Source organism: Pan troglodytes, chromosome 7 (assembly GCF_028858775.2).
Source record: "Pan troglodytes isolate AG18354 chromosome 7, NHGRI_mPanTro3-v2.0_pri, whole genome shotgun sequence".
NCBI classification, from domain to species: domain Eukaryota; kingdom Metazoa; phylum Chordata; class Mammalia; order Primates; family Hominidae; genus Pan; species Pan troglodytes.
The window spans coordinates 99222676-99249958 of record NC_072405.2 but is presented as its reverse complement, the minus strand read 5'-3'; the positions used below and the strand labels follow the sequence as shown (position 1 = coordinate 99249958).

Sequence of the window (27283 nt, the reverse complement as noted above, 5' to 3'; positions counted from 1 at the left end):
CTGCCCCCACGTCTTCTCAATCCATACCACCAACTCCAGCTCTTCATCCTAAGTAGCAAGGGGGCAGTGGGAACAGGCAGAGAGATTTGAATCATAATTTGCATAATTACACATTTAAAAGAGAAATGTTTATTGATGATTCAAATTATTTTATTTTTATACAGTATAGTAAAAATCTAATAATTTTACATATGACCCCAGTAGTTCACAAATATTTGAACATTTATACAGAAGCAAATGAGACCCCCAGAAAAAATATTTTATTCATAAAATATATGAACATCACAAAGGTGGTATGTGTCTTATTAAATTGCTTGATAAACTGTTCAGGTGATTTATAATTGAAATGCATATGACAGTGTTTGTTAACTTTCACTGCAGACTAGAATCATCTGGGGAGAGTTTAAAAATCCAAGTACCAGGAACATGCCCCAGACAAATTAAATACACATCTCTGGGAGCTGGAGGTGAGGCTGAAGTACCAATTTTTTTTAGGCTAAGTCCTATATTCAGTTAAGTTTGTGAAGCACTGATACAAGAGGAAGAAGCCAGAGACCTGGGAAGTGTGGATGGAGAAGGTGGGGCTTAACTAGGGATTCATGATTAGCACTTAGAGTTGAAAAGAAAAAGGAGAAGACCACCAGGTAAAGAAATTCTGAGGCAACAAACAAAAGGTTTGTTCCAGTCCTCGTGGGATAACCATTTGCCTATACTGCAGAACTTGTGTAAGAAAGAGGCCTTGAGATCTGTCAACTGTGAAACCATTGAGTGCCAGAATAAGGTCTGGAATTCAACCTATACATAACTAGGGAGTAGCTTGTTTACACTGACTTCCAGGGGCTAGTGCAGAATGATGTAAGAGTGGAGGAAATCCATTCAAGAGATAAGGTAGGAATTTATTGCAGTTGTCTTGACATGAGGTGGTAAAGGTTTGAGTAAGAAAGGAAGCTGAGAAAATAAAAATCAATGAATATACACTTACTAAACTAAGGACAAATTACCAAATCTTCACTTACTCCCAGCTACATAGACACCATTTAATAATAACTTGCAGATAAACATCTCATTTGCAAGGCAAGCTCTTTACATCTCAGTCATTAAGGCTGTCTGGGCCCACTTTGAGTCCACATCACAGTGCATCCATCACCTAGGGAAATGAAGAGTTTGCAATTAAACAGTGGGCAGTCCAACCAGTTAATTCAGGACGAGAACTCCACAGGGAAAGTATCCTGAATGCTGTGCTTCCTAAGTACTTGTAACATCTCGGAAAACTTTATCAACCCAGTCCTCAACTTCTGAACTAAGCATTTTCTCCCTTTGAAGTTGGAGTGACTATATTTCTACTATCAGTTATGTATTGATTTTAGAAGGAGGAGATAACATAAAGTATGGGAAATTCTGATAAAGTATGGGGAATTCTGATAAAGTACGAGAAATTCTGAAGTTACACACAAAAAATTTTTCATAGGATTAAATATCAGAAAAAATATTTACCAGCTGTTAAAGTTGGTATTTCTGAAATTGACTTATTTAAATTCCAGGAAATATTGGGGGTTTTGCTGTTGTTGAAGAGTTGAGAGTCTCTTAGGTAATAGAGTGAATACAAACAGTGTCTATAAAATATTACAGAGGATAAAATGAGAAAGTAAACATCATTGACTACCTTTGAGTTGCTTACATTTTTTCACAGTGTCCCTAAACCAAAACTATAAAGGAGCTATGATTATTCCTACTTTACAGATGAAGAAATGGAGTTTAGGTAAGGTGATATAACTTGCTTGAGTATATAAAAAGTGCCCACATTGGATTTAAGCTTAAGGATATCAAACACTATATCTTTATTGGATAGACTCTTTACTCTTAATATTCAGATATTAGAAACAGACATTATTATTTCATCTCAAAGAGCAAATGAAATAGATTACAGTTAGCTTATATAGCAATTATACAGTCATGCATTGCTTATTGACATGTTGGTTAACAACAGACCATATATGTGATGATGGTTCCATAAGATTATAGTCTCACATTTTTACTGTATCTTATCTATGTTTTGATATATTTAGATACATAACTACTTATCATTGTGTTACAATTGCCTACAGTATTCAGTATAGTAACATTCTGCACAGGTTTGTAGCCTAGGAGTGATCGGCTATACCATATAGCCTAGTTGGGTAGTAGGTTGTGTAAGGATACTCTATGATGTTCCCACAATGACAAAATCGCCTAACTATGCATTTCTCAGAATATATCCCTGGTGTTAAGCAATGCTTACAATTAACACATTATTGGAAAATTTGGTCATTGTGAGAACATCGTACAGTGTCCTTACATGAACCTAGATGGTAGAACCTACTACACACCTAGGCTATATGGTACAGCCTATTGCTCCTAAACCACAAATCTGTGCAACATGTTACTATACTGAATACTGTAGGCAAATGTAACACAATGGAATTTGTGTATCTAAATATATCTATAATTAGAAAAGGTACAGTAAATATATGATATTATAATCTTGTGAGACCATCATATGTATGGCCTTTTGTCGACTGGAACATGGTTATATGGCACGTGACTGTACATTAATATGACCTAAATGTAACTTTTTGTTCTTATATCAAGTAAATCTCTTAGCTTTTAAAAACTGCATAATATAGAAAAAGAAATGAGGGCTAACAGATATTTGAAGATGATAGTTCATTCCCGTCCTTCCCATGCATACGCTTTATGTTTCAGTGTATCATACTTCACTAAATTGAAATAATTGAATTTGAAATAAAAAATAATTAGTTACTACTGTAAGGAAAGCAAAAATAAACCCCTCAAAGTCATAATAAATCTATTATTAAAAATAGCTATAAAAAGTGCACTAGACTCAGGAGAAATATCTGTCTGTATTTATCTATTTATCAATTTATCTACACACACAGAGTAGTGCTTGAAAAAATTATTGAATGAAAAAGTCATTCCTTTTCACTGAAGCACATGGGCATGGAAGGATGAAAAGCAGGGCTCCAGGTGCTGCTCTGAGATAAACTTGAAATCTGACCTTAGGTACTATTTCACCTTTTCATGCTTCAGTTTAGTGATCTAAAAGACAAGAGATTGGGACTTTATGATTGTTAATTTCTACATAGGTCTATAAATCTATGGAATTTTTCCTGATGGTATGAATATTGTCCCTCTTTCCGAGTTCTTAACAGCATTATATAAGCTGGCATAAGCTGGTGTTCCAGCTGGCTGCCACAGTGGCTTGGGCAGTTAATGGAAAGAATCATAAAAGAAGATTAATTTTCAAGTCTGGATTTTCATCATGGCATTCACTCTTGACATGTTTATATGAATAGAGTGAAGCTACAGAGTTCGAATATGACTTAAGAAGTTTGGATCACAGCCACTGACTCTGCTTGAAAGTGTTGGGATATTTAAAATTTCTTTACTAAAAGAAAAAAAAGCTAAACCAAAAATAGAGTTTAAAGTTAAATTTAAATAGGCTTAGTAGTAACACATTTAGTAAAACTGCTAAATGATGATATAAAGAGAAATGAACTCACCTTTTTACATATATTTTCCTTCATATGCAACCATAGAGACTTTTCAACCAAATGCCATCAACAATGACTTATATGGGCAATCCCCCCAATTTTTTCTACTTCATGTTTTGTTACTCATAGTTCTGTGATTAATAAAGACCTTAATTACTACATTCACCCGTTGATTTAGTGGTATCAACTGATATCTGAACAGCCAAATTAAGAAGATGACATTGTTAAGATTTTCTGATTAAGGTGGTGCCATGAAAATATGCTCCCCAAAAATGCATTGCTGCTGACGTTGTGATCCATCTAGTAATTATTTCATGTAGTAAATGTATTGTAAGCATATGCTGACCACATATAAAAAAGAAAGCAAGACTACATAGGCATGCCTTGGTATTAAGTTTGAGTCAAAAGAAAACTCAAAAGTAGGAGATTTTTTTAAAGCAATGTTTAATGAGAAATGCCTCATTAGACAATATCGGATTGGCAGAATTTCAAAAGCTTTCAAATACAATCTGTCGGTAAAGTTGTAGAGAACCCATCATTCTCATTAATTACTGGTGTGAGTTCCAAACAGTACACTGAAAACAGAGGAGAAAGTAGAAATATCTAATACGGTCACTTATGCATCTACTTTTTGACTCAGAAATCTACTTCCAGGAGTCTATCATGATGATACTCCTCCATAAAAACAAAAGTCTATGAATACAACATTTTTTCATTGTGGCATTTGTTATAGGAAGACATTGGAAAAATCTAAATATCTATCAACAGGAAGCTGCTTGAGTAATCTATGTGATATTTTCCAAAAATGGTTGCTATGCAACTGTTTTATTTTTTTTTAAAAAAAGAGGAAGAACCGATAGCAAGTGATTTGTGGTTAGTAGGTGAAAACAATACAGGACTCTATGTATATTAGGTACCTTTAATGTAAACATGAACACCTCTTTCTCTCCATCTATCAGTGTGTCTGTCTCTCATCTCTCTCTCTTCTTTTTGCTTATTTTTGCAAAGTGAAATACAGAATGGGTTAACCAGAAAGAAAAGGTCAACCAGAACCCAACAAAAATAATTACTCTAGTGGGATGGTAGAAGGAAAGGAAAGAAATAGGGATGGAAGTAACAATTTGTTACACAATTCATTATGTAAAATAAAGGTAAAAATACTATGTTAAAAAAATCTAAGGCTGAAATTCAAGGGAGATAGACTTTATAGCAAATTGATAATATATACACAGAGAAAAATATTAAAATAACTATTGAGTAATATTTTGTATATATATATACATGGTGATATATGTTTTAAGGTTAAAAAGAAGTGCAAGGAAATCTTGAACCTCTAATCAGTATGTTTGTTTCATGAATAACCTGGTATTGTAATTTTAAAACAATTTTGTGTTTGTTGTAAGATAAAGAAAATAACTAGATAACTAAATATCACTGTGAGAAATGAGGTTTTCCAGTTTAAGAAGAAAACATAAAAACATATTGGAGTACGTAGGAGTGAAGTATCTTAATATATAAACTTTCTTTCAAATTGTTCTGAATTAAAGAGTGTACCTGGCAAAATTGTAATGTTAATTAATTCAAGAGAAAGGTATCTAGGTTTTTATTGTACTATTCTTTTAAATTTTCTATGAATTTAACTTTTTTTATAATTGAATGTTGGGAGAATTAAAAAGTAAAAAATATCTGAAGATAACTGTATTGATTTGAACAAATCCTCACTTGACCACAAATTGGCATAAAACTGAAGTCTTAGGTAAATAGGCTTTTAAAATACTGAACTGTTCCCCTAAGAATCATATATCTTTCATGAAAGGAATGTGGTATATACATGTTTTAAGAACTTCTCACAGCGAGGTGTTCAGAAATTGTACGCAGTTATACCAGGAGAGAACGTTAAAATAAGCCAAGAATTTCTAGATATATCCAGGTAAATCCATATATTTGAATGATATATTTTTCTTGCTCTCTCAAGTGACTTAGACTGTATAGATTTTTCTGTAAATATATATAAATGTCATATTTCATTTCATATTTTATTTTAATTTGCAGGAATCATATGCATCTCATGCTAAGGCCATATTTACATAGGTGTCTAGTTGAAAATAATTTGCTGTGTTTTTATTTTGGTAAACTAACATTTGTTGAATTCTTTTATAGTAAATACAGTAACTAAATAAAACTTTTAATTTTGTAATTCTCTAAATAAGTAGTATCTACCAGAGATCAGCAAACTAGAATATTATTTTCTTTATTTTTATTATTATACTTTAAGTTCTGGGGTACATGCACAGAACGTGTGGGTTTGTTACATAGGTATACACGTGCCATGGTGGTTTGCTGCACCCCTCAACCCATCATCTACATTAGGTATTTCTCCTAATGCTATCACTCCCCCTACCCTGATGACAGGCCCTGGTGTGTGATGTGCCCCTCCCTGTGTCCATGTGTTCTCATTGTTCAACTCCCACTTATGAGAACATGTGGTGTTTGGTTTTCTGTTCTTGTGTTAGTCTGCTGAGAATGATGGCTTCCACCATCATCCATGTTCATGCAAAGGACATGAACTCATCCTTTTTTATGGCTGAATTGTATTCCATGGTGTATATGTGCCACATTTCCTTTATCCAGTCAATCACCGATGGGCATTTGGGTTGGTTCCAAGTCTTTGCTATTGTGAATAATGCCACAATAAACATATGTGTGCATGTGTCTTTATAATAGAATGATTTATAATCCTTTGGGTTTATACCCAGTAGTGGGATCGCTGGGTCAAATGGTATTTCTAGTTCTAGATCCTTGAGGAATTGCCACACTGTCTTCCACAATGATTGAACTAATTTACGCTCCCACCAACAGTGTAAAAGCGTTCCAATTTCTTCACATCCTCTCCATCATCTGTTGTTTCCTGAACTTTTTAATGATTGCCATTCAAACTAGCATGGGATGGTATCTCATTGTGGTTTTGATTTGCATTTCTCTAATGACAAGTGATGATGAGCATTTTTTCATGTGTCTGTTGGCTGCATAAATGTCTTCTTTTGAGAAGTGTCTGTCCCTATCCTTTGTCCAATTTTTGTTGGGGTTTTTTTTTTTTTTCGTGTAAATCTCTTTATGTTCTTTGTAGATTCTGGATATTAGCCCTTTGTCAGATGGATAAATTGCAGAAATTTTCTCCCATTCTGTAGGTTGCCTGTCCACTCTGATGATAGTTTCTTTTGCTGTGCAGAATCTCTTTAGTTTAATCAGATCCCATTTGTCAATTTTGGCTTTTGTTGCCATTGCTTTTGGCGTTTTAGTCATGAAGTCTTTGCCAATCTCTCTGTCCTGAATGGTATTGCCTAGGTTTTCTTCCAGGGTTTTTATGGTTTTAGGTCTTACATTTAAGTCTTTAATCTATCTTGAGTTAATTTTTGTGTAAAGGGTAAGGAGGGGATCCAGTTTCATCTTTCAGCATATGGCTAGCCAGTTTTCCCAGCACCATTTATTAAATAGGGAATCCTTTCCCCATTGCTTGTTTTGGTCAGGTTTGTCAAAGATCAGATGGTTGTAGATGTGTGACATTATTTCTGAGGCCTCTGTTCTGTTCCTTTGGTCTATATATCTGTTTTGGTACCAGTACCATGCTGTTTTGGTTACTGTAGCCTTGTAGAATAGTTTGAAGTCAGGTAGCCTGATGCCTCCAGCTTTGTTCCTTTTGCTTAGGGTTATATTGGTTATGCAGGCTCTTCTTCGGTTCCATGAAATTTAAAGTAGTTTTTTTTTTTCCAGTTCTTTGAAGGAAGTCAGTGGTAGCTTGATAGGGATAGCATTGAATCTATAAATTACTTTGGGCAGTATGGCTATTTTCACAATATTGATTCTTCCAATCCATGAGCATGGAATGTTTTTTCATTTGTTTGTGTCCTCTCTTATTTCCCTGAGCAGTAATTTTTAGTGCTCCTTGAAGAGGTCCTTCACATCCCTTGTAAGTTGGATTCCTAGGTATTTTATTCTCTTTGTAGCAATTGTGAATGGGAGTTCACTCATGATTTGGCTCTGTGTTTGTCTGTTATTGTTGCATAGGAATACTTGTGATTTTTGCATATAGATTTTGTATCCTGAGACTTTGCTGAAGTTGCTTATCAGCTTAAAGAGACTTTGGGCTGAGATGACGGGGTTTTCTAAAAATACAATCATGTCATCTGCAGAGATAATTTGACTTCCTCTTTTCCTGATTGAATACCCTTTATTTCTTTCCCTTGCCTGACTGCCCTGGCCAGAACTTCCAATACTATGTTGAATAGGAATGGTAAGAGAGGGCATCCTTGTCTTGTGCCGGTTTTCAAAAGGAGTGCTTTCAGTTTTTGCGCATTCAGTATGATATTGGCTGTGGGTTTGTCATAAATAGCTCTTAATATTTTGAGATAAATACCTGGTTTATTGAGAGTTTCTAGCATGAAGGGCTGTTGGATTTTGTCAAAGGCCTTTTCTGCATCTATTGAGATAATCATGTGTTTTTTGTCTTTGGTTCCATTTATGTGATGGATTACCTTTATTGATTTGCGTATGTTGAACCAGCCTTGCATCCCAGGGATGAAGCTGACTTGATCGTGGTGGATAAGGTTTTTGATGTGCTGCTGGATTCAGTTTGCCAGTATTTTATTGAGGATTTTTGCATCCATGTTCATCTGGGATATTGGCCTGAGATTTTCCTTTTTTGTTGTGTCTCTGTGAGGTTTTGGTTTCAGGATGATGCTGGCCTCATAAAATGAGTTAGAGAGGATTCCCTCTGTTTCTATTGTTTGAAATAGTTTCAGAAAGAATGATACCAGCTCCTCTTTGTACATCTTGTAGAATTCGGCTGTGAATCTATCTGATCCTAAGCTTTTTTTTGTTGGTAGGCTATTAATTGCTGCCTCAGTTTCAGAACTTGTTATTGGTATATTCAGCAATTCGGCTTCTTCCTAGTTTAGTCTCGGAAGGATGTATATGTCCAGGAATTTATCCATTTCTTCTAGATTTTCTAGTTTATTTGCATAGAGATGTTTATAGTATTCTCTGATGGTAGATTGTATTTCTGTGTGATTGATGGTGATATCCCTTTTATCATTTTTTATTGCATCTATTTGATTTTTCTCTCTTTTCTTCTTTATTAGTCTGGCTAGTGGTCTATCTATTTCATTGATATTTTCAAAAAACCATTTTTAATATTAGTCTAAATCAAACTCTATTTTACTAGTAATTTCTGTCATCCTGAGGATTCAGTGTTACATTACTAGAAGGCTATTTGTGAGTCTGTGAATGTTATACTGTACTTTTCCTTTAGTCATGCTTGTTGGGACATAATTTACCATGGGTCTCTCATGTTTCTGCAGTCTTGCAAATAAGTAATTAACTGCCCTTATTATACACTATCTTTTCAATAATTTTGATATAGCAAGCAACCTTGATTGATAGAGATAGTCTCTCCCTCTAGGTCAAAAAAGGGAATTTTCACTGTGCAGTAGATAATGTCTTTCTTCAGAACAAAGGGCATCAGGCTTACTGCCCATTAAAAATAATGTGTGCTCCCTAAGCTTAGAGTTTCTCTCCTGCACTGAAGCTACTGCATGTGCAAGCACTTATTTGAGCTTCTTCACTTCACCCCTATGGTACTTGTGGGTAAAGAGGTATTACACAAATACCCTGCTCATGCTGCTTTTCAATGAGTAATGATGCCCTTTATCTCTGACCCAGGTGGTTTGTGTCTGTTTTCAATACTCATGAAACTGGCAGCATCCATGAGTACTACTCGTTATTAGGTTGGTGCAAAAGTAATTGTGATTTTTGCCATTACTTTTATGAAAAACTGCGATTACTTTTGCACCAACCTAATACCTTACAAGTAATGCAAAATCTCAGAGCTTTCCTAGTTCCTGACAATGTCCTGAAAGACAATTTATAGAATTTGGGAAAACTTTCTTTCATAGTTATATCTAATGAAGATTATTAAAACACACACATACACACATTCAGGCGAGAAGAAAAACATCAACATAGCACAATACATATAGATATACATATAGACATTGATAATTTACTGTATATACATATGTATCTTTTAAAATACCTTATTTTTAGAAAACATCTCCAAAACAAAATTTTTGAATATTTTGGTTCATTTAAACTGTTGAGGTTTTTTCACTTACCATACTTTAGAAATAATTGAATATAATAGTTCAAAATATTATAATGGCCTAGATACTTAAGGTAGAAATCTCTAGAAAGAATAATGTTTGATATAAATAAATAAATGCTTGATATAAATAATAACATTTTAAATATTATTTTACTGAAAAGTAAGGTACGATTACTAAGTTAATAGTAGTGTTGATAGAAACCTTTACATTTATACTTTGCCATGTACTTTACAATATATCATTTTATTTACCTATGTTGTTATTTTAAGGACATTTCAGGACAGTCACGTGTCCCTTAATGATAGGAATATGTTCTGAGAAATGTGACATTAGGCGATTTTGCTCTTGTGTAAACATCATAGAGTGTACTTACAGAAACCTAGATAGCATATCCTGCTACATGGCTAGGATATATGGTATCGCCTATCACCCCAGGCTACAAACCTGTACAGTATATTATTGTACTAAATAGTGTAGGCAACTATAACACAATGAGAATTATGTGTGTATCTAAACAAATCTAAACGTAGAAAAGGTACAGTAAAAATATGTCATAACTTTACAGGATCCCCATCATATCTGCTGTTCACTGATGAACGAAACAACATTATGCAGTGCATGACTCTGCTTTAAATCTCTTCCTGGAAGATCAAACAATTTCTAGTACTACAGAGGGTCATGTTATTAAAATAGCTGAACAAAGAAGAACTTGTTTAAATAAAAAAGATATATTAGAAACGCTCAACTTTTAATACCACATAACTGATGGCCATTATCCTTAGCAAACTGAGGCAAGAACAGAAAACCAAATACCACATGTTCTCAGTTATAAGTAACAGCTAAATAATGAGAATACATGGACAGAAAGAGGGGAACGACAGATACTGGGGCCTACCTGAGGGAGAGGAGTGGGAGGATAGAGAGATTCAGAAGAAAAAAAAGACTTTCTGGGTGATGAAATAATCTGTACGCCAAACCCCAAATCACGAATTTAACTATATAATAATGCACATGTGCTCTGAACCTAAAATAAAAGGTAAAATATTAAAAAAATAGTAAGTTTAATACTTTTACCATTTGGGCTGATATAAATTGTGCTGCTAATATAGACTCCCCCACTAATATTGCAACAGGTGTCAGCATTATCTGTTATTTTAAAAAAATTAGGCTAGAACATTTATTTCCATATTATTCAGGACTAGATAATGGAGATGAAACTGTATTTTGTCATTCATAAACTTTTCTTGCACAGCAAAAAGTTTAAGTAGAAATTACCATCATTGAGGGATGTTTTCTTAGATATTTAATACAAAATTAAAAAATACTTTATTAAAGATTTATAGAAAAATTCTCCACATTCAAATATATCTATATGGACAATCTTATTCTGGTTTATCAGTCCTCCTATTTAGCAGTAGGTGACTCTTTAAAACCAAGCCCTGTTCTCTGCTGCTGCCTTAGCTTATGCCTTTCTCCTGCTTTGTCTTTATGCCACCAATATCTATCCACTGTTAAGCCTCTTCTATGCCTTTCTCACAATTATCATTGAACAAATTGTATTACTAATGGCAGTGTCCTCTTTTAGATGAAAGATACATTCTAAATATTTTAGCTTGACTTAGGTCCACTCTTTCTTTCCAAATTCTCTGTATCCACCCAACATTTCCTTAATATCTCATCTTAAATGCCATATATTCTGTGAAGGATGTCACATTCCTATATGCAGAAGGACTTCATCCATCAGCTATGTTCCCAGTGAACTCTGTACCTAGTCCATTCTATTATGAATACCGTGAATTTCAATCAGCATTTTGGCTTTGAATTCTGGACTGAGACTGCTGTCTGGCTGCTAGCATTTTGGTAATGGTGATTTCATCTGGAAATAAAATTGAGCTGTTGGTGGACTCAGAGGGAGGTCATTTAGTTCATCTTTTCAAAACAGAATACATAGCATATTCTGGCAGTATCAGTGAAAATATAAAATAATTATTTTAATATCTAAAGTAATGCGAATAAATTTTCTAAATAGGGCTTAATTTGAGCCACCAAGGTCCCCTGCTAACCAAGATGGTAGAAAATTTTGAACATGGACACTAAGAAGAGACATGCACCAAGGGCAAATCTGATGAAACTACTCAAAGACCACATCCTTGAAACTGCCTGCTCAAGCATCCCCAAAACCTGTCCAAATTATTCTTTAGGAAAACTCTGATCTAGATAAAATTGCCATATACAAATACAATTAACAATTTAGAAAAGAATCAACACTATGTAGTCCATACTATATTCCAAGAACTATTATAATCCTCAAATTATATTAACTCATGAATTTTCCAAAAATGCCTATAAGGCAATTACTACCTAACTTATAGGGTAAGTTGCAGTCACAGAGTAACCTATCCAAGGTCACAGAAAGAAAGAGTGGCAGAGAAGAGATTGAACCAAGCAACTGGCCCCAGAGTCAACACCTTAATGTCCAAACTATTCTGCTTAAATATAGAATACACATTTCTGAAAATTCTGTCAATATCAGGGTGGAGAGTCTTGAGAAAATTGAGCCAAATGTAATGGAAAATAATGCAAAAGTAACAGCATTATTTATTTGGCAACTTTACATATCGGCACATTTAGATATACCCTATTTTTGATAAAAGCCACAAGGTATTCCACTTCATGTGTGAACCATAATTAATATAATCTGTCCTTAATTATTGGGCATATATTTTGTGCAGATACTCTTAGAGATAAACTGCTGTGTAAATGAGGATGAACATTTAAAACTTTAGTACACAGTGATGCATTATCTTCCCTTTAAAAATGAACCAAGTTACACACTGTAAGCAGTAGCATGCGTCGTTTTCCCACACATTATCAACATAGGGCATCATTAAACTTCCATCTTTGTCAATATGATATGTGAATAATTATTTCTAATAGCTTTAATTAATATTTTAAGAATTATGAAGTTTGTTAATTATCTATTGCTATGTAACAAATTCTCCTAAAGCTCAGTAGCTTAAAACAACAAACATTTATCATCTCCCAGTTTATGTGGAAACAGGTGGAACAAAACAGGTGCGGGTTTGCTGGGGGCCTTTCCCATAGGCTACAATCAAGGACCTGCAGTCATCTAAGGCTCAAATAGAGGAGGGACTGCTTCCAACCTCACTTGCTTGCTGGTAGGCCTTGGCTCTTTGCCACATGAACCACTCTACGGGATGCTCAAAGGTCCTCATGACACGGATGCTGGCCTCAGGATGGTCAAGGGTCCTCGTGACATGGATGCTGGTGATCTGAGGGGTATAGAGAGACAGAGACAGAGATAATAGAGAAAGCGAGAGCGAAAGAGAGAGCCAGAGAGAGAGAGAGAAAGACAAGAAAAGAGAATGAGCCATAGTCTTTTTGTAAGCAAATAATGGAAGTAAGATCCATCATTTTTGAGATTTTCTATTTGCTAGAAACTAGTAACTAGGTCCAGCCCACACTTAACGAAAAGAGAATATACAAGGATGAAGACCATTGGGAGTCACCTCAGAAGCTGTATAACATATGAGGGATGTAGGGCATTTTTTCTATGTATTTGCATGTTTATTTGTGTCCATAAGGACTCTTTTAAATGCTTATATTTTCAGAATGATCTTTTATGTTGTCTGAGTTTATTGCAGGCCTTCCTCACTTTTGGATTATTTTCAAAAACTTAGAAACTAATAAGCTTTCTTACATTCTCGTAAAGACTATCTTTATATTTAAATATTTTACCCACCTGAACAATTTGGATGGCCTCTAGAATGAGGTAAAGATACTACTGTATTTATTCTATCCAAATGGTAAGCCAGTTCTCCCAAAACTATGTATTCATAATTCAGCTTTCTTTACCCCAATTTGAAATGTACAATGCCAGTATTTTACCCCTTTACATTAAAAATAAATAAGTTCTCCTCAAGTTCCTGTAATTGCTTGATACTACAAAATAGTTTTAATAGATAAGAACAAGTCTTGTTTTTCCAGAATGTTTGGAAAAGATCATCTAACTCTACATGTCGAAGAATCATTCTGAATCTTGAAAAGAACATATACATTGTCCATGCTATCATGCCTCATGTAGCCTGAACTCTTAGAGAATTAGTTACTTAACTAACATAGGTACAAAATTTATATCTACTAAATGAAACAGTGTTTTATAAACCATCAGCAGTCCCTCAGTTTTTGTAACTGTGAAAAAAAATTTCATAGTCAAAATGAGAAATTAATGTGTTTTTTTTTAGACAAATTGTTTACACATCAAGATCCTTACTCCTACTCACCCAAGACCTAGGAGTGTTGTGGAGGTGACCTATTAGGCCTACTTGACAGCTATCATTTGTCAATTACATACTTATTAATTGAAAAAGTAATCAACTTCCTTCAGTTTCTCAATACTCTCACCATACCACCTGTCTTCTTGCTGAAAACTCCATTCAATAAAGTGGGTATTATTTTGTCTATAGAAACATGATGGGCTAATAACGGCATGGTAGGTTTTACAATTCTGTGGCATGGTTTCACAAAGTGGTCTACTGCTCCACTCTGAATGGCAGGGTTCTTATTACCTGTTGTGTCTTAGTACGTTTTGTGCTGCTATGACAGAATACCTGAGACTGGGTAATTTATAACAAAAAGAATTTTTTTTAATAGTTCTGGAAACTAGAATGTCCAAGATCAAGGTGCTGGCATCTGACAAGGGATTTCTTCCTGTGTCATCCCATGATGGAAGGTGGACATCAACATCGAACTCACTTATTAATATTAGCATCAATCCCACCCATGAGGATAGAGCCTTCATGGCCTAATTATCTCATCATCTCTTAAATATTCCACCTCTTTACAGTGAGCCTGGGTGACAGAGTGAGACTCCATCTTAAAAAAAAAAAAAGATTTTACCTCTTATTACTGTTAAAATGGCAATTACATTTTAACATTAGTTTTGGAGGAAAGAAACATTCTATCGCATTCTTCCCCTGTACCCAAAATTCATGTCCAACTCACATACAAAATACATTAATTCCATCCAAATAGCCTCAAAATTCTTAACTCATGCCAACAACTTTCCCTCCAGATGTAAGTAAGCCTATGAAATTTAGTAAGTCCTTCCAAAATACAATGGCAGTTCAGGCATAGACATAGATAGACATTCCTATCCCCAAAAATGAGAAACAGGAAGGAAAAGAAAGGGAGTAATCTTTCTCAAGTAAGTCTCAAATCCAACAGGTTGGACAATATCAGATGTTAAGGCTTCACAATAATATTCTCTGACTCGATGTCCCACCTTCTTGGCACACTGGAGTGGGGATTAGGCCCTGAAGGCCTCCGGCATCCCTGCCCACATGGCTTTGCTGGGCTCGGCCTACACAGTAGCTGTCATAGATTGGAGTCTTGAGCCTGCAGCTCTCTTAGGCTGGCATTGCATATTGGTAACTCTAGAGTTCTGAGGTCTTGGGGGTGGTCCCACCTTTATAGTTCCACTCTATCTAGTGGGGACTCTCTGCAGTGGCTTTAACCTGCAACACGTCTCTGCCTAGGTTCCCAGGCTGTTTATAATATCCTTTGAAATCCAGGTAGGGGAAGCCACACCTTCACAGCTCTTGCATTCTGTGTGCTGCCGAATCAACATGTGGATGTTGTCAAGGTTTATGGCTTGTACCTTCCAGAATGGCAGGATGAGCCACACCTATGCCCAGTTGAGCCAAGGCTGGGGAAAGCAAGGAGTACTGTGCCAGAATGTGGGGAACAGAGACTTGAAGCAGCCCTGGGTCATAAGCCCCAATGTCCCAAGGGTGCTCTAAACCTGTCTGTTAACATATTTTTTCCCCCAAGGCTGTCACTGTAGGCCTGTGATGGGAGCAGCAGTACTGATAATCCCTAAAGTGCCTTTGGGTTTTTTTTTCTGATAGTCCTGGTGAATAGCCTCTGGCTTTGTTCTATCCATACTAATCTCCTTATCAAATGGTCCTTCAGCTGCACCCTTTATTTTCTCTCCAGAAAATATTCTTTCACTCTTTACCACGTGGCCAGTGTGAGAATCCTTCAAATTCCTAAACTTTGGTTGCCTTTTAATTATAAACTTCATCTTTATATCACTTCCCTCTTCATTTGTCTTACTAAATGCAGTTAAAAGAAGACAAACAGCACCTGATGTCTTGCTTCTCAGATACTTCTTCCACCAGATACCCTAGTTCATTGCTCTTAAATTCTCTCTTCCATAAAGCCCTTAGCTTGGACACAATTCAGCCAAGTGATTTGCTACTTTCTAAAAAGGATGGGCTTGATTCCAGTTTCCAATATCTTGTTTCCTCTTTCCATCTGAGACCTCATCAGAATGGCCTTTGCTGCCAATATTTCTACCAACATTCTGACCATAACCATTCAAGTAATCTTTGAGAAGTTTCAGACTTTCCCTACAGCTCTTCTTTTATTTCAAGTCTTTACCAGTGTCACCCTTAATGCTCCATTCATGGAAATGAAGGCTTTTTCCAGCATTCACTTCAAAATTGTTGCAGCCTCTATCCATTACCCAGTTCCAAAGCTGCTTCCAGATTTTCAATTATTTGTTATAACCATACCTCACTCCTGGTATTAGTTTTCTGTCTTGTTTCATTTTGTGCAGCTATTAACAGAATACCTCAGTCTGGCTAATTTATAATAAACAGATAATTTTTTCTCACATTTCTGGAAACTGGGAAATCCCAAATCAAGGCGCTGGTATCTTGCAAGGGCCTTTTTGCTGTGTCCTCCAGTGATAGAACATGAAAGAGTGAGAGAGGCCCAGGTGCAGTGGCTCACGCCTGTAATCCCAACACTTTGGGAGAAGACCGAGGCCAGGCAGATCACCTGAGGTCAGGAGTTTGAGACCAGCCTGGCCAACATGGAGAAACCCTGTCTGTACTAAAAGCTGTAATCCCAACTATTCAGGAGGCTGAGGCAGGAGAATCGCTTGAAACCAGGAGGTGGAGATTGCAGTGAGCCAAGCTAGTGTCATTGCACTCCAGCCTGGGCGACAATAGCGAAACTGTCTCAATAAATAAATAAATAAATAAATAAATAAATAAGCACACAAGAGAGGAAGGACAAACTTGACCTTCTATAATGGCACCAATTTCACCCATGAGGATGCAGTCCTCATGCCCTAATCACCCCTTAATGTTTTCACTTCCTAATATTGTTAAAATGGCAATTAAATTTCAACATGAGTTTTAGAGGTGATACACAGTAAAACCATAGCATATTGTATTGTTCTCAGCTTCTTCTAAAAATCTGAGACTGAAAGGGTTCCGTTCATTATCCAACTAGACTAGTTTATTTGTATTTTTCTTATTGTTACTATACTTACCTTATTATTATATTTATCTTGCTTTATGACCATCAATGATTATGTCATTTCATCTATATGACTGTTACCTTCTTGAGATCAGGGTGCATTTTATAATTTTTATGTGCTCTGCAGAACTTAACACAGTGTCTTGCACATAGTAGACAATGGAAAACATTTATCAAATAAACTAAATCATAACACACAAATTGGTGCATACTGTCTATGGATGAAAAACTATCTTTTTGTATACTGAGGATACATGATGTTTGATGCCCCACATTATTTTTTGCTTAATTCATGGTCTATTTTAGCTGACAATACTCTCTGTTAGAATACAAAAGAGTTTAAACTTTTATTTGGAAAGAGACACTGATTTTTTTAGGTAAAAACTTGAAGAGTTTTCTGATTGTAGATACTCTTTGCCCAGTATAATTATGTCAGGTAGCTAGAAGCTACAGTAAGTCACATACACAAACTCCCTGACTCTAATACTGTCATCTTTCTTCACACGTTTCCTGTCTAACAAAGTAAGGTTATCATATTTATCAAGTTAATGTTTGAGGAATGACTACATTGTAGGGCTTTATTGGTGGTGATTTTTGCCAATCGCTTGAAATTTATCAAGGCTTCAAATAAATTTGAGCTCATTAGATTCCAGTTTAATCTAACATTGACTTCCAAAGTTGTGCCTTCCTCTTAAATTTCATGATCCTGTCCATAGCACAGCATTATAACATTATAATATTCTATCATGAGAGCAATTTCAGAAATCGTGCATACAATATGCACTCACTATAAACATTTTTAAAATATAGCTAAATGGGAAGAGAAAATCAAAATGAACATAGTATTTTGGTGTTTTCTTCTAGATGTATTTATTTGATATAATACAAATATATAATGTACATATACACTTATTCATTTAATGTGTCATGAGCATTATTTTATGCCAAATAAAATAATGTGTGTCATCAACTTTACATAATCAAATATACTTTTTAAAAATCAAACTCAGTAGCTTCATAAAACTAAATCGTAGCATATTTGTTTGCTTAATTCTTGATTTTTGACAATTTAAACTCTTTCCAGATATTTGTCATTATGCAAAATCTTGCAATTAACTCATGTGCCTAGGTCTATTCATACATACACACACTCCCCATTGTAATATTCCTGATGCACAATATTGCTATAATTCTTTTACTTAACTATGTTTGTTTATATTAAAATCTATTCCCTTTCCCTTACTCCATGATTACAATCTCTCTTCACATTACTATCAGTGTGACCTTTTTACAATGTCATTTGTGTAATGCCATTCTAAAGTTGAATAATCTCAAAGGCTCTCCATTGTAAAATTGCATGCTCGAAAGATGAAACCATCATCCTAGCCTTTATATTCTGCCTCCTCCCAATTAGGATCTCTTGATTTTTACCTGCAGGCTTATCTTTTTTCCAAAATATCCAAGAAAATCCTGAAGATTTTATATTTGGAAGCATGCATTTCCCCACAAATGCTATTAAAATTCAGTACCTTCTTACAATGACAAAAAAAAGATGTAGGTAATTTATGATAAAGCAGAATTTGAGTCTCAGTCATAAATTCAAATTGCTTTGTTTGAAATAGACATGATTTGGATGATGTGAGCATTTCACAAAATAAGTAGTAGGAGATAGTTTTGATAAAAAAAAAAAAAGGTAGTACCCAGAGGAAGCATTTAATTCTACCTTTTAGATGTAAAAGCGAAAACTAACATGCAGAAGAATAAACTCACTTTTTGTACTGCTTAGCTATGCAGTCTCTTTCTATGGAAAGCAGTAAATATTGATTATAGGTTAAAGGCAATTAAAATAATGGACCTGTAGCTGGCAGCCATGCCAGATAGTTCTTGGCACTGACAACATTTACCACATAAGCAATGACTGTCAAATTTAATGAGCAAACACATTTTCCAGGAAAAAGCATTTAATATTCATTTGCCAAGCACAGGCTGTATTCAATTTGTTGGTTAACACTTCACAAAATAAAGACAAGATGCAGGAAATGTTGATTTTAAAGGAAGAAAAAGAGGACCTTTTAAAATCCATTTAAAGTTAAAACTTTTTCACAGACTCTATAAAGGTATAAAATAAGCTTTTGTCTCAGTAGAAGAAACCAGCTCATTTATGCTGTCTGAGACTATTATGCAGACCCTTCTTTCAGGTCATGGCACTTTTACCAATTTGGCACAGACTTAAGAAGAAAGGAACCCTTGTTTTCATGACTTATGCTCGTAGGATAAAAGATTGCTGTTATTTCTTTCCAAAACTTCTATTTAAAATTTTTTATTGTTGTATTTATGTACCCCACCATGCAAGGGTTTCAAAAACACCCCTTGCCCCCCATGCATCAGGTGAATAACTATTGGCATAAAACAGAGGATCCATAATTTTTTAAGAGGGACCTGGCTTCAAATTGGATTCAATTAGAAGAAAGTTCCTTTTATCACCACCTGGGAAATAAGCTAAAAGTAATTAGAGACAGAAAGGCGGGAACAAGCTAGGACTATGAGCTAGAAGGAAAAGCCATTGACAGATTAGTAAAACCTGGATAAAGACGATTAACATAGATTATTATGTGAATTTAGCTAACTATAAATTCAGCAAAAATGTGTCTTAAAAATATACTAAGAGCAATTTCAGACTAGAGGAAGACACTTTTATATAATCACAGGAAATTCTATCCCTATAATGAAGGGCAAAATATAATGGTATAAATGGAATTAAAATAATAACTACTATTTTGAACATTTGCATAAGAGAAAAATTACATATATTTTATAATTCATGGAGAGTACATTTTATTTTCAATCACTCCTTACATGCTTTGAAGCACAAAATTCTATTAATTTTACTTCCATCATATCACTAGTATCTTCCCCCTTCACTCCACTTCCTCTCAATGTTTCTAGATCAGACCTCCATCATCTCTCACTCAGAATATATTAAAATGTCTTCTTAGCTGAATACCATTTCCCCAGTCTTGAGCACTCCTAATTCATTCTCTACAACACAACTAGAAAAATCTTAGTAAAACTTTGTACCTTTTTAGGTAACACTCCAGTTTAACAGTTATCAGTGGTATATTTTACTTTCAGTGAGGACAAAATCAATGCTGTGACATCTGAGACCTTTCATGATGCAAACTTTGCTTACTTTTTCAGACTCATGCCCCCCAACTCTCTCTCAAGTTTACTACCCATATGTCACCTCTGCCAAGTCACCTGCAATTTCCTCAAAGTCCCAGTTTCTTTCTCCTCTGAACACTTGCCTGTTCCATGCCTTCTGACACCATTTGTTTACCTCTACATTTTGCCCGAATTCCTCTTGATTACCATCATACTTTGCTTTATTACACTTCACAGATATTGCATTTTCTACAAATTGAAAGTTTGTGGCAACGCTGCATTAAGCAAGACTATTGGTGCCATTTTTCCAACACCATGCGCTCACTTCATATCTCTGTGTCACATTTTGGTAACTGTTGCCATATTTCAAAGTTTTTCATTATACCCTATTATAGTGACCTATGACCAGTAATCTTTGAAGGTATTGTAATTGTTTTTGGGCATAACAAACTGTGTCCATGTAAGGTGGAAAACTTAATAAATACATGTGTGTGTTCTGACTGCTCCACTAACCAGCTGTTCCCCATCTCTCTTCCTCTTCTTGGAGTTTCTGATTCCCTGACACACACACACACACACACACACACACATACACAAAATTGAAATTAGGTCAATTAATAACACTACAATGGCCTCTAAGCCTCCAAGTAAAACAAAGAGTTGCAAGTCTCTCGCTTTAAATCAAAAGCTGGAAATAATTAAGCTTAGCGAGGAAGACATGCCAAAAGCAGAGATAGGCAAAAGCTAGGCCTCTTATGCCAAACAATTATTCTAATTGTGAATGCTAAAAAATGAGTTATTGAAGGAAATTAAAAGCACTACTCCAGTGAACACAGAAAAAACAATAAAGCAAAATAGACTTTTGCTGATATTGAGAAAGTTTTAGTGGTCTGGATAGAAGACCAAACAAACAACAGCATTCCCTTAAGCCAAAACCTAATCCAGAGCAAGGCCCTCATCCTTTTCAGCTCTGTGTAGATGAAAGAGGTGAGGAAGCTGCAGAAAAGTTGGAAGCTAGAAGAGGTTTGTTCATGAGGTTTAAAGAAATAAACTATCTCTCAAACATAAAAGTGCAAGGTGAAGTAGTAAGTGCTAACCTAGAAACTGTAGCAAGTTATCTGAAAGATCTAGTAAGATAAAGGTGGCTATGTTAAACAATAAATTTTAAATATAGCTGAAACAGTAAAAGAAAGAAGATGCCATCTAAGGCTTTCATAGCTAGGAGAGAAATGAATGCCTGGCTTCGAAATTTCAAAGGACAGGATGGCTTTCAGTAAAGGATAATTGATTACTTTAAGTTGAAGCCAATGCTCATTTACTATTTTAAAAATCTCAAGGCCCTTAGGAATTATGCTAAATCTACTCTGCCTGTGCTCTGTAAATAGAACACAGCCTGAAGGGAAGCACATCTCTTTACAGTATGGTTTATGAATATTTTAAGCCCACTGTTGAGACTTACTGCTCAGAATAAAAAATAAGATTACTTTCAAACTATTATTGCTAATTGACAATGCATCTGGTCAACCAAGAGCTCTGATGGAAATGTACCATAGATTAATGTTCCTTCCATGCATGCTAACACAACATCCATTCTGTAGTCCAAGAGCCATGGAGTAATTTTGAATTTCAAGTCTTACTATTTAAGAAATACACATTATAAGACTATAGATAATAATTCCTCTAATGACTCTGGGCAAAACAAATGGAAAACCTTTTTTAAATGAATCACCATTTTAGAAGCCATTCAGATCATTTGTGATTTATATGAGGAGACCAAAATATCTACACTGACAGTAATTTGGAAGAAGCTGATTTCAACTTTCATGAATGATTTGAGGCTTCAGTAAAGAAAGTAGTGAACTTTTTAGCAAGAGAACTAGAATTAGAAGTGGAGCCTGAAAATGTGACTGGACTGTTGCAATCTCATGATAAAACTTTAACACATGAGGACTTGATTCTCACAAATGAGCAAAAAAGTGGATTTATGAGATGGAATTTGCTCTTCATGAAAATGCTGTGAACTTTGTTGAATAACCAAAAATTATTCTGAATATTCCAAAGTATTAGTTGATAAAGCAGTGGCAGGTTTTGACAAAACTGAATCAAATTTTGAAAGAAATTTTACTGTGGGTGAAATGCTAAAAAGCAGCATTGCATGGTACAGAGAAGTTTTTTGTGAAAGAGTCATTGATTCAGCAAATTTTATTGTTATTTTATTTTAAGAAATTTCCAAAGCCACTTCAACCTCTAGCAATCACCATCAACAATGAGGTAAGACCCTCCACCAGCAACAAGTTTAGGACTCCTGAAGGTTCAAATGGTTGTTAGCATGTTTTAGCAACAGAGTATTTTTTAATGAAAAAATGTGCATTTTTTAAGGTATAATGCAATTGCCCACTTAATAGACTACAATATAGTGCAAACATAACTTTATGTGCACTAGGAAACAAAAATATGTGTTTGACTGACATTATTGCAATTATTATAGTGACCTGGGACAAAACCCACAATATCTCTGACATATATCTGTGTAATTTTGGATTAGTCTCAGGTTTCTTCTACTATATCATAGCTTTTCATAATTACTTGTAGTTTGGGCTTGTTGTTTCCTTTAGAGATTCCCATAATACTATCCTGACCAAATTCTCATAATACTTATTCCAACTATTTAATGGTCTCATTTGAGGTCATGGACATAACTGAATAATCAGAAATGAGGAAGGCACTGAATGTCCAAAGGCATTTGAAGAAAATTACACACAAAAGGAATTTGAAATATGAAAGCAATCTCTGTCAACATTATAACTTGTCTTAAGCATTGCCTTGGTGACTAACATAACAGTGCATGTGGGAGATATTGAGGCTTTAGGCTATGAGTCAAAAGAGCAACAAATATTGATTGATGTAAAACAAAGAGAGTAATAAAAATGATTCATTAATTTGTGAACTAAAGAGTAAAATACTGAAGAGAAGAAAGCTCTAAAGTATCCAGGTTTGGTTAAAAAAAAAGTGGTTTTTTTTTGTTTCTATTTTACAAGCTTACATAACAACACAATTTCCTTTCATGAACCACTCATGGGAAAACAGGCTGTATTAATCCATTCTCATGCTGCTATAAAGAACTGCCCAAGACTGGGTAATTTACAAAGGAAAGAGGTTTAATTGACCCACAGTTCTGCATGGCTTAAGAGGCCTCAGGAAACTTACAAGCATGGTGGAAGGCACCTCTTCACAGGGCAGCAGGAGAGAGAATGAGTGCAAGCAGGGGAAATGCCAGATGCTTATAAAACCATCAGATCTCTTCAGACTCACCCATTATCACGAGAACACCATGGGGGAAGCCACTCCCATGATTCAATTACCTCCACCTGGTCTCACCCTTAACACGTGGGGATTATGGGATTACAATTCATGGTGAGAGTTGGGTGAGGACACAGAGCCAAACCATATCACAGGCTACATTTTTCACTAAACGTCTTAATAAAGTGGGTTACCTGTTATTCATACCACTACTATGCTGCTTTTACAAATGTAACAGTCTTCATTAAATACATTTATCTTTAAATATCTAATAAATTAAGATGTGGGAAATGAGAAATCTTTAAGAAGTATTGCTAAACAATAAACGCCACCAAACTGTTAATGGATAGGTTTAGAGTAAAATTTTAAAAAATGATTTTAGTATGTGGTTTAGAATGATCAGTGGCATTTTGTTAGTCAAACCTCATGCATGCCTAGAGCTCTCCATAATTTGGTACAAACTATCACCCTAATTGTGTTTATAACACTTCCCCTACATATTTTTTTTCAGCTTACATTTATTCACTCTCTCATGAGCAGAGCTTGTGCTGACTTCCATTGATACCTTTGTTGACACATTTGTCCCTGCGTAGAGTGATACCTACCTCTCTCTACATAGTTCCAAACACTACTGGTATTCATGTCCCAGTTTAAATTTTACCTCTTTCATAGGTCAAATTTTGGCCAATGTCTATTGAAATGCTTTCTTTTTGCTCTGAACTACATACAGTTTGAGTTATCTTTTCCTTTAGTGTGCTACGTTAACTATAACCAGACAAAAATGACAAGTCTTTTGTATTATTGGCAAATTGGGTCTAAAGAAAACTCGAAACAGAGATTTCAAGAATATTTTAGCTAATCATAGTATTTTATTGCTTCCTGGGGTGATTTTGTGAAGGAAATTACTTATGAATGCACACATTCTGCTAACAATTTTATAATGAGAAAAATACTTTTAAGATATCACCTTATCATTTTAAGATATTTCTTAAAGCACTGAGTAGGTTGCTGTGCATAGATGAGGTACTCCTGTCATTCTTTGCCCAATCCCTAATTAAATGATTTTGTCCTACTCTAAAGTGCTGTAGGATGATAGATCTTTGTATGTAATGACCTCTATTAGATACAACTATGCAAACATGAGATTGAGTATTGCATGACTTGTATATTGGATTATAATTTCAAGTGAATAGTTTGAATATATTTTTAGCTATTCTAGTATCATCAGAATAAGTTTCACTTCTTTAATGATTCTATGAAGGAAATCACTTACAGATGTACTCATTCTGTGAACATTCATGTAACTAGCTGATTATTTTAAAGGGATTCCCCTAAAGCACTGAGCAGATTGTTATGCATTGAACAGATGACTATCCCCTAAATATTAGTCAACTGGTATACTGAATTAGGTAAGTGCTGAATTGAAATATAAAAAGGCCTCTTCTGACTTACCATGATGAAAGAGATCTGGGTATGAGTAGTACTGTAACAATAATGTCCATAGGACCTTTAGCTCTTCAGTGAATCTCATATCAAAACTCCGAAGTTATTTTCCATTAAGTGTTGAATATCTCAGCTGGCTATGTCCCTAAAAAAAAGCTGAGAAATTAGAGTCCTGTGTCTTATCTTAGTAATTTCAAGAAGTGGTGGAGGTTGACATCTGGAGACCTTCCAATTTTTTTTTCTCACAGTCAGAAATCAAAGATGTCTGAACTAAGCAAAGGTGCAATGAAAGCATAGGAAGAAGCAGAATGCCAGATGACTCCATCACGACACTCAGATAGTTTGATGTGTGTTTAACATTTAGGCTAGATAAGGGATATTTCTTATGTCTGAGGCAAATGGCATAATACTTTCACTCAGGAAAAGTGACAGGGAATGAAAAGAATGGGCTCTGTTGGGAGAAAAATGAATCGTTCATTATCTGCCAAGAAATAGAGAGGAGAGATCACTCTTGTTAGTTAAACATGCTTTCTCTTTGTTTGCTTTGTCTTGTCTTCTTGTCTTATTTTTAACTGCTCTCTCTCTCTTTCTCTCCCTCCCTCCCTCCCTCTCCCCCTTTGTGGTTAATGCTAAAAGGGTAACATTGGGGGGTTGGTACTCTCTTAGGTGTCTCCCATCTGAGGTCTTTAATTATCAAATCTATCATTAAGTGTAGCCAAGTCTACTAATAGCTTTTATGATGACAAACAGGTTTCCTCACACAGACACAGACACAAATATGCATATCTATGGTAATTCCTTAATAACTCAATGCATGGTCATATCTTCACTTTGGTTTATCTCAGATAACATTATAGTGTTTAATAATACTCAGCTGAAAATAATGAGAAATTGAAAGTTGACTGTAACTCCATGATTCTACCTACCCCGCTGCCACGTTTCTCTATACCCATGTGTTTTCAGTGTCGTTTTTCACAATGGTAAAGTTTATACAGAAAGAAACAATACCATCTAAACACTATTAAATTGGAGCATTTCAATCAAGAGTTTCTCAAAATGTGTCTTGCAGAACAACAGTCTTGGGCTGCTATTTGAGGAAATGGTTCCATGGTCTACTAACTTTGAAAAATTATAAATTTTACATCTCCATTCTGAGAATTCATAATGTACATTAGCATATTACAGTATCTGAGAAGTCTTTCAGTAAAGACACCTTTATTTAATTCAGTATTTTCCAAATTTACTTGATGATACAACTATTTTATTGCACATAAAAATTATTATTGTCTTACTGAGCTGGTGTTACTTGGGACATAGTTAGAGAAAAACAGCTCGAATTTTTCCTTCATTGTGCAGCTAGCTGTTTTCCTAAAATGCAGATTAGTTACATTGTTCCTCGGCTTGAAATATGTCACTAACTCCCCATTATCTGCAGGGAGCTAAAAATCTAATTTGCTTAACAGACAAAGACTTTACATATGGTTGCTACCTATATATCATCTCCACATCTAATATTCAGCCATCACACATATGAAATTATAGATATGCTGAAATGACTATGTGTTTTCTGATCATTCTGTTTACTTCTTCCATCTTTGTGCCAATACACATTTTGCTTCCTCGAATTTTATTTTCCTCCTTGTAGATAAGAAAAACTTGTTTATCCTTCAAAATCTAGCTGAATCACTGTATTCCAGAAATCCTTCCTGATTATTCTAGGCAGATTTACACCAAATCTGTGATTTTTATCGTGTAGCTGACTGAGCTAGAAATAACACAATTCCTCAGAACTTTTTTTATCTTAAGACTTTTTAATATTTCTACCCTACATTCCTCCACTTGATATGATTTACCTTATCTGCTGTCTATTAGACTAGGACACCTGCATTTTGATTGATTTCTACTTCGTTTTTCAACAGATACCTTAAGCTTAACATTTTTAATGAAGATCTTTTTTTATTCCTGTTATCCCTCTGATCATCTAGTGTTTTCTATCTCAGTTAATATGGTACCACATTTCAATTATTGCTATAACAGAATACCTGATACTGGGTAATTTATAAAGGAAAGAAATTTATTTCTTATAGTTATGGATGCCTAGAAGTCCAAGGTTGAGGGGCCACATCTGGTGAGAGCCTTCTTGCTGGGGTAGGGAGGACTCTGCAGAGAGTCCCAAGGTGGCTCAGGGCATCAGGAGACAAGGGGGCTGAGTGTGCCAGCTCAGCTCTCTTTTCCTCTTCTACTAAAGCCACCAGTCCTACTACCATAATAATACATTAATCTATTAACCTATTAATCCATGAATAAATTAAT

The 27283-nt window shown here is 35.1% G+C and overlaps 1 long non-coding RNA gene across 1 annotated transcript; it reads right to left on the bottom strand.

Annotated features, from left to right (window-relative positions):
* Window positions 1-968: 968 nt before the first annotated feature.
* On the bottom strand, window positions 969-25124 carry LOC107976380 (uncharacterized). Its single transcript, XR_001720271.3, has 3 exons — window positions 24980-25124; window positions 12877-13005; window positions 969-1147 (listed from the first exon to the last, which is right to left on the bottom strand). It is a non-coding gene; the product is annotated as an uncharacterized LOC107976380 (long non-coding RNA).
* Between the last annotated feature and the right edge of the window lie 2159 nt (window positions 25125-27283).